General features: G+C 44.6%; 1 protein-coding gene across 9 annotated transcripts in view; it reads left to right on the top strand.

Annotated features, from left to right (window-relative positions):
- The window catches only part of PRLR (prolactin receptor), a 341,223-nt gene that overhangs the window by 261,074 nt on the left and 65,502 nt on the right, over nt 1-14,647 (top strand). For all 9 annotated transcript variants that reach the window (XM_034774608.1, XM_034774612.1, XM_034774611.1 and 6 more), the window contains one exon: nt 11,685-11,754. The gene's annotated coding sequence lies outside the window, so the exon portion shown is untranslated. The remainder of the gene's footprint in view (nt 1-11,684; nt 11,755-14,647) is intronic.

Here is a 14,647-nt window from a genome sequence, read left to right as displayed (position 1 = left end):
AGTCGTCCCGGTTAACATTGTTTCGTTGTTACGTTGCTGATCAATTAGGGAACATGTTCATTTAAAGTTGTGTAATGCTCCCTTCTAACGTCGTTTGGTAGCCGCCTGCTTTGTCCACTGCTTGCAGGAAGAGCAGCCCGTTGCAGCTAGCTGGTGGGGGCTTGGAACCAGGATGCACCGGAAACCCCCCTATCAGCTCCCCGCTCCCATAAGTTCCCTGTGCAGCAGCTGCCCAGCAGGCTAGTAATTGCAGCTGTCCCTCCCCCCACTGCCATGTGCTGCTCCTGCCCTCTGCCTTGGAGCTGCTCCCTGAGACTCCTGCTTGCTGTGTGGGTAGGAGGGGATGAAGAAGGGGGCTAATGTCAGGGTGTCCCCCTCCCCCCTGTTCCTGCACCCCGCTTACCCCATTTTCCATAGAGCAAGGGGGACACACGATAGAGGGAGCTTCCAGGCGGCAGCAGCAGCTACAGCTGCAGTCGGGTCTCACTTGCTGATCTAATTAACAAGGCAAGAAATTGCAAATATAAATCCCAGTCAATGAGACCCCCATATGAGTTCAAAGATCTGTGCTAGTGGATTATCATTATAACCAGGCCTACAGTACATTAACTATAATTTCTTTTTATATTTTACAGACACAATTTGTAATTTTAAAGACAAAGAGGCCATTTAAAAGTGTGTTAAAAAGAAAAGGGAAAAGTTAAAATGTCACCCTAAGGATTAATCTTTCTACTTTGTTGACCAATATGATTGCTATTGCTCATGTCTATTGTTTTAGAGATGACTCATCAGTGTGTATTAGGGCAGTTGTTTTAGAGAGATGTGGGGAGGATAAAATAAGAACTTTCCCTCAAAACTCTATCTATACCCAAATCAAAGGTTTTTCTGAGGCTTGAAAAGATCCCTTAACATTTTCCTTTTACGGTCTTTGACACTGATGGTGAAATTCACTTATATGCCCAGGGCCAGCACAAGGTCTTCGTACCTCCAAGTCCCACTTTAGCCTTCAAGGGAAGAATTTCACCCTTAGTGGTTTCAACCAGCATGGGGAGAAAATATTGGACATGACCCCTGAAGTTCTGAGGGCCTAAACTCTTTCTGAAGTCACTGGTATCTGAGGCCTCAGCAACACCTCAGAATCATTGTGAGAGAGGCTGTTTTGTGGCATGACTGGAGGAAGCATGTACCAGATGATCTTCAGCCCCATTAATTGTAATAAAAAAAATCGTATTTAGACACTTAAACAAACATCTGTGTGTTTTGCTAAACCTTTGAACCTTTGGAAGATTGCCGGTTGTTAGTATGTTGGGGGTAATGCTTGCAGGTCTTATTCAGCTAGAACTCCCTTTGAAGGCCAGCAGGATTTGTCCCTATGCTGCTGCTGCTCATTGAGTATTGACAGTTTGCTCACTGTTCTGCAGACATATGACTCACAGTCCTTGCTCCAAATTGCTCACGATATAGTACAGACCAGACAAACAAGTTCTGCAACTGCATATTATTTCAGGTGGCAGTACGAGTTTGAAGCAGTTTAAGCGTATTGCAGAGGTTATTGTTGAAAGGCTTTGTAAAATAAGTTTGTTCTGCAGTGTGTGCTTTATTAAGCAGTATTTAGATGTGGAGAATTGCTCTGTTTCATTAAACTATTACTTATTGCTATAGCAGAGTCCTGTATAAGGATTGGTTACATAAGTTAAAACAAGCTTGGCCAATTTTCAACCATGCACAGAGGTGTGGGTTTGTTTTTGTTTTTTGAAGACAATAGGAAAGGTCTGTACTGTACATCTGTTTTAGAGGGTGGCAGGCTGAAATACAAATGATCACAGACTGAAGCTAAGAAAGGACCTGGCACTGTCACAATTAAGAGAAACTACTTTACACAGAATGATTAATGTATATGGATCAGAGTAAAAAGGCGGCAATAAAAGCTGCAACATCCAGAACTACATGTAGTAATGAAAATTATTTAGGAAAAAAAAATACAGGGTACTAATACTGCCCACAAAGGGCAATGGACTTACATGGGCCACCTCATAACCTTTTGGTCCTGAAATGTATGTCATGTATGTCTGGGACGACAAATTTCTAAATGTCTACACTACCCTTCCATGTTCCTCTCTATCTGATTTACTCCATCCAGAGCCTAGCCCTGTTTATATAATGTCTGCAGGTCTAATCTTCTAGTCTGGCTGAGCTGATCTTGGTGCAGAACCCAAGGGGAAGAGGAAGAGAGGTGGCTTTCTTCCATCTTTGGGCTCCCGCCATCTCTAGGAATGCCAAAGCCTGGATGACTCTAGGTGTATGTGTGAGCTGCTCTAGCTTATATATGCTGATAATGGCTGCCGTATCAGATGGGTACCACTGAAGTGCAACAATGCTACAGCTTTGGTCCCTTCCTTGGGACCCTGTGTATCCTATTAGGCTGGGAGTGAGGTGTAGTGTGTTAATGTATATGGTATATATAGGCCAGAGGTGTTAACATAACCCAGTCACTGTCTAACATTAAACCATTTTAAACAAGGTTTGGGCTACATAGATTTTGAGGCGGGGGGAGATATACCTATCTCATAGAGCTGGAAGGGACCCTGAAAGGTCATCGAGTCCAGCCCCCTGCCTTCACTAGCAGAATCAAGTACTGATTTTTGCCCCAGATCCCTAAGTGGCCCCCTCAAAGATTGAGCTCACAACCCTGCATTTAGCAGGCCCAATGCTCAAACCACTGAGCTATCTGCTTAGTATCATGGTGCACACACCATTAAAAATCCTTTAAAACTTGTTATTAAAGATACAGAAAAGAAGGAAAAACAGTTAAAGCATTTGAAATGTTAAGTATTTGAATAAGGGTTTCATTTTAACGATATCCCTTGTGCCCTTTCCCTTTAGCTGGAGAGAGTTTCTAGAAGGAAAAATCCCCTTGTTTGACAGTCTTTTTAAATCGTATCAAAGATGGTAATAACTGTCTTTTTTGGGGAAAAGAGAAGTTGTTGTTGTTGCTGTTGTTAAAGTCCAATCCCATTTTTTAGAAGACAAAATAAAACACATACACACAAGGGAAGAGAAAAAAACAGCAAAGATAGAAAACGCAGCTTCTATCTCTGGTGTTGACTTTCACATACAACCTCGCTATGGAGAAACACAGGCACTGCACACAGTCATGTCAGCCACTCCAAGATCTGGCAAACTTGTTGCAGCATCAGCCTGTTTAGGGCATTGCTTTTAGATGCCTCTTTCTGGTCACAGGCTTACAGCAGTTTTGCCAAATATACATTCTTGGCCAGCTAACCACACTCTTATTACACAGAAGGCAAAAGGAGAGATATAGGAAAGATAAGAAATAAGGTGGGGAAGAAAAAGGACATGTGGGGGAAGAGAGAGACATCCCAAGTGATATTTGGGGTTTAGCTGAAGCAGATGGATGTGGCAGTGGCATCTGGGACCCTTTCTTTGGCCCAGTCTAGACAGAACAACTCTCAGAATTAAGAAAAAGAAGATCCAGGGTCCCTGGAGATGTGGGGGAGCCATGATTGTGACACTTACTCCAGCAGCCATTTTTTTCCCCCAAAGTCTCTTTCTTAAGGACCCCAAAAAGGAGTGAAGGGTGGAATAACCCATTCCCTCATTATTTTGTCCACCAATTGGGCTTAATATCCGACATACCAATTTTGATTTATTAATTTTCAGTACTCAAATCCTCTTGTTTACCAGGAATGATCTTAACACAGTCCTTGAGTTATATCAATAGGCCTTTTTGTTTGGACTAATTCAGTCTTTCTGTCTCCATTCCATACCTTTTCCTATCAACACTTATTATTATAAGTTATTGTGACGAATTTTCACTTACTTTTTACAGTTGAGCCCACAATTAGAGTAAATTTGTAGGCCCAACTATCACAGCAGGTGGGGGGCCCTTGCAAGTGTCAGAGAGCTGGCTGTTCCAACATAAGGATTCTGCGATTCCCAGCTGTCTAGTTAGAGCAGCTTCACAGCCCCTTTACACTTAGGGTTGCCAGGTGTCCGGTTTTTGCCCGGAACGCCTGGTCGAAAAGGGCCCCTGGCAGCTCCGGTCAGCACCACCAACAGGACTGTTAAAAGTCCAGTCAGCAGTGCTGCGGGTCTAAGGCAGGCTAGTCCCTACCTGTCCTGGCACCGCGCTGTGCCCCGGAAGCAGTCAGCAGGTCTGGCTCCAAGGCGGGAGTCACGGGGCTTTGTGCGCTGCTCCCCACCCCGAGCACCAGTTCTGCACTCCTATTGACCGGGAACCGCAGCCAATAGGAGCTGGGAGCGGTGCCTGCAGGTGAGAGCAGCGCGTGGAGCCTCCTGCCCTCCCACCGTACCCTTGCCTAGGAGCTGGATCTGCTGGTGGCTGCTTTCGGGGCACAGCGCAGAGCCAGGACAGGCAAGGAACCTGACTTAGCACTGCTGTGCCACTGACTGGGAGCCACCTGAGGTCAGCCCGCTCCCCAACCCTAAGCCCCAACCCCCAGCCCTGAGCCCCCCCAAACCCAGAGCCCCAAAGCCCACACCCCCACCCCAGACCCCAGAACCTTTCCTGCACCCCAATACCCTGCCTCAACCCACAGCCCCCTCCTGCACTCTGAATCCCTCGGCCCCACCCCCCAGCCTGGAGCCCTCTCCTCCCCAAACCCCTCATCTCCGGCCTGACCCCAGTACCTGCACCCCCAGCTGGAGCCCTCACCCCCTCTTGCACCCCAACTCCCTGCTCCACCCTGGAGCCCCCTCCTGCACCTTGAACCCTTCATTTCTGGCCCCACCCCAGAGCCCATACCCCCAGTTAGAGCCCTCACCCCCTCCTGCACCCCAACCCCCTGCCCTAGCCCCAGCTCAGTGGTTTTGCGCGATTAGAAAGTTGGCAACCCTAGTTACATTGCTAGAGCCGCACAAGAGGGCTGGATCAGCTTGAAAATGTGTTGCAATATTTTTCGAACATATGTAGCAACACATCAGGTATCCAGCATGGCTTCAGTAGGGCACCCTGGGGGTTAAGGTAAAAGTATAATTTAAATCATAGATGTATATTCCCTCAATGTGTTTTCAATTTAAATTCTGTAAAGTAGGGCTGAACAGGGCACACATCCAGGAACAGGCAAGCATACATAGCCATAAAAGGCATCATTACTAACCCATGAAATGGAAATGGGAAGATGCAGCCAACATAAAAGATTGGAGGTGTGGAATCAAGTTTCTAATTAAAATGACTTTTGTATAAGTAGAAAGTCAGCCTTTATATAAGCCATCATTAAAGAGCCTGTATTGTGTCATTATCTAACCAAAAATCCTTGCTGACAGGTTCTCCCTTCCTATTGTTTAGTAAAATAATAACTGTTTTGATGACTGACAAAGGTTTTTATTTCAGGGGATGTGGAAAAAATACGGTTTGGGATTAAACACAATGTGAATGCTGTTAGCATATAAAAGACTTGATTACATAAGAATATGAGCCTTGGATAGCACAAACAAAAATATAACCTACACAGATATAACCAGTTAAAGCTGTTTTTAATGCGATATTAAGCAAAATCAGCTGGTGTTAATTAGAGAAGCAGCAAAACAATTTGCTAGAGATCTGAATTACGGTGATTAAATCCCATTAAACTGATTTAGAAAAAATCCACCAACTGGAGGCCATTCAGTATGTTAAGCGGACAATAAAAAGAGCAAGCATCAAAGTTTCTGATGTTTCCTAGTTATGTGAAAATAGCAAACACTTTAAAACGAAATGCCACTAGAAATGTGGTTTTCATTATACTTTTGTGTAATGGCACTATTTCCATTCAAACAAAGGGCTTCTCTGTGCAAACATTAGAAATTTAATGTTTTATATAAAACATATGTGCATCTAAATGCAATTTTCCCTTTTGGAATTTCAGGTTTGAATTTGAAAAGTTTTGATGTTCATTTACTTGAAAATTGAACCATTTCACTTGAAAATAATCCTATTCTTGCATGAAAAAACCCAAAAGATTAGACAGGCTTTAGAACCTTAAACAAATGTGTCACTTGAAAGGTGTGCAGAAGAGGAAGAGCTTTGTCACAAACAGGGTTTTCCAAGTTCTCACAACTCTAGTATCACTAGTCACTATAACAAAACTTTTATAACTTGATAAACATAGTGTAAACCAAAGCTCAGTTTTTACAGGCACTGGATTCAAATTTGAGTTCCAAGGAGAAAATTCAGTCATACCTGGTCATATAGTAAATGGAGCAAGCTAAGAACGTTTAGTACAAAAGCAATGTGGTTGGATTTGTTGATAATTGCAGTCCTTCCTGACGGAATCGGGATTGAGTATCGTATGGATGGTCAACTCCTCAATCTTCAGCGTCTCCAAACAAAATCTAAGATCACGAGAATAGGCATGACTGACCTTCAGTATGCAGATGCCTGTGTCATTCTTGCATACACAGAGGCCGACCTGCAAAGCACCCTAAATCTTTTTGCAGATGCCTATCACAAACTGGGTCTCTCTCTCTCAACATCAGGAAAACAAGGCATTCTACCAGCCCTCACCTGCAGAAACTATTCTTCTTACTCCACAAATCACTGTCAGCGGAGAACCCTTGGAAAATGTGGACCATTTTCTGTACCTTGGCAGCCAGCTCTCCCAAACAGCCAGCTTTGACACAGAAATTGAATATAGGATCTGCTGTGCCAGCACATCTTTTGGAAGACCACTCAAATGAGTCTTCAATGATAGGGATCTGCAAACAGTTACCAAGATCTTGGTTTACAAGGCAGTTGTCATCCCCACCCTTCTCTATGAGTGTGAGACCTGGGTAACCTACAGACAACATCTCAAGTGGCTGGAGTGGTTCCAGCAGCGCTGCCTCAGGAGAATTCTCAGGATCAGCTGGGAAGACCAACGCACTAACATCAGCGCTCTCTCTGCAGCCAACATCAGCAGTATAGAAGCGCAGGTCATGAAACACCAACTCCGCTGGGCTGGTCACTGTGTACCTATGCCTGACACTCACCTCCCGAAGCAAGTACCCTTCTCTCATTAAGGGAAGAAGGGGTCACGGAGGGCAGTGGAAGCATTTCAAAGACATAATGAAAGTGTGCCTTAAAAAGGGAGATATCAACCCAACAAACTGGGAGGACTCGGCGCGGAACAGAACGCAGTAGCACATACCATATACCAAGCCACAGCTCACTTTGAGGAGAACAGATGTGCTCATGAGACAGAGAAGCGACAAAGGAGGAAAGAAAGGGCACAATAGTCCAGCCAACACTATGTCTCCTCCAAGATTACACCTGTCACTTCTGTGGGAAAACCTGCAGGGCAGGAATTGGGCTCCTCGGCCACTTAAAAACTCACCAATGTACCCCCTTGGCAGACATCATCCTCGCATCGAGGGATAGCCAAAGAAGAAGAATTGCAGTCATAACCCTGAGTTCCTTGAAACGGCATCCTGCATTTCAGCCCTCAGCTATTTTGGTCCCAGTTCATTAAATAATCTGAACTCGACTCACGGAAAAGCATGAAAAGCAGATTTCATTTTTGTACAGGATGTAAGTTGTTTATTCCTGAAATATTTTTTTCTTCAAATACAAGTACCTGAAGCACTTTTCCCTCTAGAGTATAAGTAGCTACTTCTTCATCATATAACCGAGGTGTGTAGAGCTCAAAAAGGAGACAGGAAGGGTGGAAGGGCAATGCTCCAGACTGTAGCATGCTGTATCGTACTTACGCTGATTTTAAAAGGGAAAGCAAAGTGGAGGTGGTTCACACAACAGTAGGTTAAGATTGAGACACTTTTCTTACACTTTACCTTGCTAGACAATCAATACTGGCAAAAGGCCAATCATGAATCATTTATGTGAGCAATCGTTGTTCATGTAAGTAGTCTCTTTGTACTTGGTGCATGAGGGAAGGTTTGCAGGATTTGGCCCTAATGCACTGCTTGAAGCATGATTCATGTGTGCTTGCTGTTAAAGACTTGAAAGTCTCCCTCAGGAAATCTGGTCACGAGTACCAGCTGTGATATTGTTCTGGCACTTTCTGGGGAGTAGAATAAATAGGTTAATGCACCACCACTCCACCTCTGGAGATCAGAGTTCAAATCTGAATTCTGGAAATGAGCACAGCTGACTGTTTGGATCTCTCAACCGATATCCTCTGGATCATTTCTTGCTACTTAAAAAACAAACACAACTTGGCTTGCCTGGAAGCCTTTGTTCAAAGGGAAGGCTGGGATGGAATAGGGGAGGTGGTTCACGTGAGTGCTGTATTTCATTCAGATTATGTTCATGAATAATCCACTTTCACTTCAAGGAAAGTTAGAAAAGAGAAATGAAATTTGGACTGCTGATCAAAGGGTGAACTTACTTCAATCCAGACAGAGACTCCGGCTGCATCCTTGAAGAGTTTTAATATTTCTCTCCACCAAGCCCCATTATTAAACAGGAGCCCTCCAGCTGGACGATGGACCTGGGATTCCTAATGAGCACCTGCATGGAGTGGAGCAGAGCTTTGAGAGAGCAGCAGAAACAAAGTTATTGGCTTGGCATGCTGGGTGACCAGAGCAGTTTGAAAATTTGATTGTCTGTTGCAAATTGGTTTCTTAGAAGGGCATTTTGAAGTGTTTTTATTCATGCTATGGCTCAGCAATCACCTTTTTGAAGACCCAAGGAAAACTATCTGGTTCCAAAATGTGTTAACAGCATATGTTCAGAAATCAGGTCCAAGAGCAGACCTACAATGCCAACAAAACTAGAGCTAAGTATGATGAATTTATTTCCTTCCTGTGTATCCAATTGAGGGTTTGTACAAGGAAATCATAGAAATAATAGGGCTGAACGGGGCTTTTTTGCCGCCCCAGGCAAAAAAGCCTCCAGCTGCCCGCCGCCCCCCCCCCCCCCCCCGCGCGGCAGGGGAGGGCACCGAACCCGGCCGCAGGCCGCTCTCCCCAACCGGCCAGAGTGCCGGGGGGAGGGCGGCGAGCCTGCCGCGGCTCCGCTGGTGGCCGGAGCCCCAGGAGGGGGGCGGAGAGCCTGGCCAGGGCTCCGCTCTTCCCGGCGGCCAGAGCGCCGGGAAGAGGGCGGAGAGCTCTCCCCGGCGGCCAGAGCGCTGGGGGGAGGGCGGAGTGGCGGCCAGAGCGCCGGGTGGAGGGCGGAGAGCCCGCCGCTGCTCCGCTTTCCCCGGCGGCCAGAGTGCCGGACGGGGCTCCACTCTCCCTGGCGGTCAGAGTCCCGGGGGGAGGCAGGAGAGCCCAGCCGGGGCTCCGCTGTCCCTGGCGGCCGGAGCACCGCGCAACCCCCCTCCAGGTGCCGCCCCAAGCACAAGCTTGGTGGGCTGGTGCCTGGAGCTGGCCCTGTGAGCGGGACCTCAGGAGGTCACCAAATCCAGCTCCCTGTGCTGAGGAAGGACCAAGTACTCCTGACAGGTGTTTGTCCAACTTGTTTTTAAAAACTTCCAGCAATGGGGATTCCACCACTTCCCTTGGAAGCCTATTCCAGAGTTTAGCTATCCTGATAGTTAGAAAATTTTTCCTAATATCTAACCTAAATCTCCCTTGCTGCAGATTAAACCCATTGCTACTTTTCCTATCTTCACTGGACATGGAGAATAATGCTTCAAGTCAGAGATGTCTAAGGAGTTACTTTAATTATTTAAAACCATATAAACGAAAGCCAGATACTGCTTTATCACATTCATTACCAGCGGTTCCTCTCATATACTAACATAGAAATGTTTTTACTGAGCTTTAGATTACAAGGATAATATTGTTCTGTTTCTCTTAATTAAAACAGCATGTTGTTTAATCTGCTTATAGCATTAGTGACTTTTAGCATTTAATCAAGAGGCTTTCTATAAACCGCTTTTACCAGGAGTTTTGGGGAATGTTCACCACTGCAAATAACAGGGTTTTGCGTTTTTATATTAACTTGTTTAGAGCAGTACCTTTTTTTTTTTTTTTGATAGTTCAGTACTCTTAGTGAACAACTCCACAATCACTCAAGTAATGCAAGCCTGAATGTACAACATGTACTCAGGAAAGTACAAAGAATAAGTTACTTGATGAGAGTCTTTCTCACTGAGGTCCTCTTGAAAAAGAAAGCATTTAAACAAACAGCAATTTACATAGCCAGTAATTTTCTCTGCTTGCGCTACTGTTGCTAATTGTTGGACATACTTTTACTCAGATAAGAACTTTTATTTCCCTGTAGCCCGTGTTCTTTGTCTGCCCCAGACCTGCCTTGGCCATAATGCTCTGATGCAAAAATAATAGGGTGAAGTTCTTTGGCCTGTGTCATACAGGAGGAGGTCATACAAGATGATTAGAATGACTCCTTCTTGCCTTAAAATCTATGATCCTATGAACAATTCTGTGTTTATGACACCACCCTGGCTTTTGGTGAAAATGACTTTTTTTAAATCAATCAGGAGTTCAGAGTAATATTCAGTTGCAGTAGATAGCCATATGCTTTTGCTGCATGATCAAGGAACAGAAACTGGGAAATGTCGGAGGAAACACGTTTAAACCCAACAGTCTGCAATAGATAATGATAAACACTATTTTGTTTTGTTTTTTGTTTGAATATCACATCAGTAAATTTCCACCCACAGTTAATCTCCTGTATTTAAAGGACAAATGCATACTTAGAAAGAAAGAAAGAGGCTATTCCCCGTGAAGCCTAGAACACCAAGGCAGCTCATATTTTCAAGCTTCTTTTGTAATTTTCATTTTTAGGCAGTCTTGGCCAAATTTATTCCTGGTGTAACTCCACTAAATCTATTATCCCCAGAATGAATCTGGCACCTGATTTCTGTTCTGTGTAAAACAGAGACAATGTTCCTGCATTGCTGAGCTCCACCTTAATGTACTTTTTACATCATCTCATCTGGATAATTAAGTCCAGTCTTTCCCTTCAACATAAACATATATTTCTGCCTTATTCTGTTTTATGACATCTAAATTATTACATACACACACAAGAAGAGAAATGCAGTTCACTTGCCTCAGTTAAATTTGCTCTATCTCATTAGGCTTATTGAAATGGAGTTAAACACAAGAATACCCTGTTAATTTGTTAGTCCAGCCCCCCACCCCCACTCCCGACCACCACAGACCCACACATTCCATACTCTATCCAGAGTGCCCTTAGTGCTAAATGTTAAAATATTTTGTTTTATTTCAATCTGCATCTAATTAGAAGATTTTATAAGTAAATTAGACTGGGCTGGTAGTTTCATATGTAACTTTTTATTCCTTACTGGAAGACAAACTGCCCATTGAGCCTTGTATCAGTTAGTCATTCACTATGCGGGCACTGAAAGCAAAGGTTTACCACCTGAGGAAGGGTAACGGAAAAGTTAGTTAAGTACAGTGCTTTTTCTGTAAGACATCCAGCTTCAATGTACAAATGATGAATGTAAACTGTGCATTCTGAAACTCACCGATTGTTCCTTTCAGTGGTACAGTACTTATGACAGAAAAGGATCCAACATTACAGTGTTTTCCACTAATTTTCATTATTTCTCCCAATTTTTTTTAATTGAATAAAAATGCTGGGGTTTGTATGTAAATTTGAAGGGCCAAATTCATCAGTGGTATAGGTATATCTGCTTACACCAACAATAAATGTTGCCTCTGGCATATTTTTGCATAGAAAATATCATTCACTTTCTCTTTAATAGTAAAATGCCTTCTCTTTCTTCTCATAGATAATCAACTGATCAGGCATACATGAACAACATTACCAAGAAGACTCCCTCACATAAATGAATCCTACAGGTAGGATGCTAGATTTTATTAATTTTATGAATACATTATGTATTAATAGTACTAAATCAGTTATATCACAGTAAAATACCTTGGTATTGGGCCTCTGTAAATTCTAATACTGGATTTACTTAGTATTTCAACAGCTGTTTTTAATTTTCGTTCTCTGTAACTTTATGCCCATGTTTCTTTCTCTCTCTCTCTCTCAAAAGAAATTACAAAGAAAGTTGAGATCCCAAAGTGACAAACATTCAAACCTGGCAGGGGAGTGAAACAGAGTCTTCAAGAGCCATGAAACTGGCAGAATGAAAGATTGTCATTTATTAGCTTAATTTTTTGTTCAGAGAGGAAGAATGGTCATGTGATACAGGCATTAGAGTGGGACTCTGTGTATTTTGGGGTAAATCACTTATCACTCTGTTCTCAGTTCCCCATCTGTAAAATGGGAATAATGATATTTATCTATTTAGGTGCTGGATAAAAAAATATTTAAGTGCCATTTTCAGTGACTCAGGCGCTGAAGACTTGGAGACTTAGGGCCAGATTAAAAGTATTTAGGTGCTAACTCCCAGTTGACTTTGAAGTGCTTAAGGCTTGGGTGCACAAAAGGAATTAGGCATCTAAAACAGGGACTTGGGTGCCTAAGTCTCAGTTTTGGCACCACTGCAATGCACAAAATTCTCACCTAAGTTCCTGCTGTAAAAGTTCCCTTGAGATCCATGTTTCTGTTTCTGATCATGTGCGCTGCTGCCTCCTGCTAGGCATCCAGACACCTATCTTCTGCCTCAGCCCTGGAGCAATTCACAGACCAGGGGAAGACCAGTGTTTGGCCACCTAAGTTGCATGAAGGAATCTGCTCTCGTAGGCATCCTCTGATCATGCCCAACGGATCCAGCCCTTCAGGCACGTTCACACAGAACAGGCGTGGGGGGAGGGGAGGAGGAGTTCCCTCATAGCCTTTAGCCCAGTGGTTAGGGTACTCATCTGGGATGTGAGAGACCCCTGATTCAAGTCCCCCCTCTGCCTAAGGGGAAAAAGGGATTTGAAAAAAGATTTACCGCGTCTCAGGTGAGTGCCCTAGCCAGTGGGCTTTGGGATATTCTGATGTGAGGGCTCCCTCAGTCTCCCCCGTAGAAGCCGTTGCACTCTGGATAAATATTCAGAGTCACTGGGGCATGGGGGGAGAGAGACAGAATGAGAATGAATATGCTGGAGAATTACTCTATAGTCTGGTGGTTAGAGCACTCACCCAGGATGTGGGAGACTCAGAATCTAGCCCACTGTACCAATGACTCTTCAAGTATTTATCCAGAGTGCAACAGCTTCAATAGACTAAGGGAGCCCCCACATCAGAATACCCCATAACTAAGGATAAGATTTTGTCACCAAGGCCATGGAAGTCACAGATTCTGTGATTTTCAGACAATGACATTTTGTTCTTCAGCTTCAGCCCCATGCCGTGGGTGGCGGGGGCCCTGGAGCGCTCAGCCCCATGCCGGGGGCAATGGGGGTCCTGGGGATGTTAATCCCCTTCCCCGGCAGCCAGCCCCCCCCCCCCCATTATTTTTAGTAGAAGTCACAGACAGGTCACGGGCTTCCATGAATTTTTGTTTGTTGCCTGCGACCTGTTCATGACTTTTACTAAAAATAACTGTGACAAAAGCTTAACCTTACACATAACCCAATGGCTAGGGCACTCACCTGAGAGGTGGCAAGTTCCTATTCAAATTCCTTAGCCATCTCAGGTGGAGGGGGAACTTGAACTGGGCTGAAAACTATGAGGGAGCTCCTCCCCTCCTGCTCCTGGGCCTTCTTGTTAAAACAGCATAGGTACCTAACTGCACGGGAGGGTTCACAGCTGAAAATTGCTAGCAGAGTTACGCACCTCTCTGCAGCCTGGACTTAGGTGCCTATTTCTGTGAGAGAGACAGGATTTCAGGTCTTTCTCTCAGTTCCCTGCAGGTCAGCTGCAACCTTGGTGATCTCCAATGAGGGAAAGTCAGTGTTCTCTAACCCAGGGGTTCTCAAACTGTGGGTCAGGACCCCAAAGTGGGTCACAAGGCTAGTGTTAGACTTGCTGGGGCCTAGGGCTGAGGCCAAAGCCAAAGCCCGAGCTCCACTGCCTGGGGCTGAAGCCGAAGCCGAAGCCCGAGCCACACTGCCCTGGGCTAAGGTTACATTCCCCCTGCCCAGGGAAGAAGCCCTTTGAATTCAGCTTCCCCCTATTTCCCCCCCTCCCACCTGGGGCCACAGTGCTGGGGTGGGCTCAGGCTTCGGTCCCACCTCCTGGGGTCATATAGTAGTTTTTGATGTCAGAAGGAGGGTCACGGGCAATGAAGTTTGAGATCCACTGCAGTCTCATCCAATGGTGGTTCAGTTTCTCAAAGGTATTATTCGTCTTTAACCTCCTGTTCCTATGTCTGACTTAAATGCAACGCTGGCATCTCTTATGGACCCGCCATATGAACCTTTAGCTAATTGCTCTCTGACTGACCTTTTTCAAAAGATAGCTTTTCTCATTGCAATAACTTCACTCGGAAGAGCTTGAGAAATTCAGGCCCTTATGTCAGGCCCTCTGTGTGCCCAGTTCTTCAAAGATAAGGTAGCCGTAAGGCCACCTCCTAAGTTTTTGACAAAATCTGTATCATCCTTTCATTTGAACCAAATGATACACTTACCTGAATTCTTCCCAAAGCTGCACTCCAATAGTGAGGAATGGCATCTTCATACGTTAGACAAGATAAGAGCATTAGTTCTATTAGGTTTAGACAAAACCAAGCCCTTTTGAGCATCTCCTTTGCCTTTTTGTTTCATATGCTGATAGAAAGAAAGGCTATGCAGTTTAAGCACTGGCTATTTCCAGGTGGATTGCAGCTTGCATCACAACAGACTATTGGATAGCATA

Source organism: Trachemys scripta, chromosome 6 (genome assembly GCF_013100865.1).
Source record: "Trachemys scripta elegans isolate TJP31775 chromosome 6, CAS_Tse_1.0, whole genome shotgun sequence".
In the NCBI taxonomy this organism is placed as follows: domain Eukaryota; kingdom Metazoa; phylum Chordata; order Testudines; family Emydidae; genus Trachemys; species Trachemys scripta.
The sequence above is the reverse complement of the archived record's forward strand: the minus strand, read 5'-3'. Positions and strand labels throughout refer to the sequence as shown.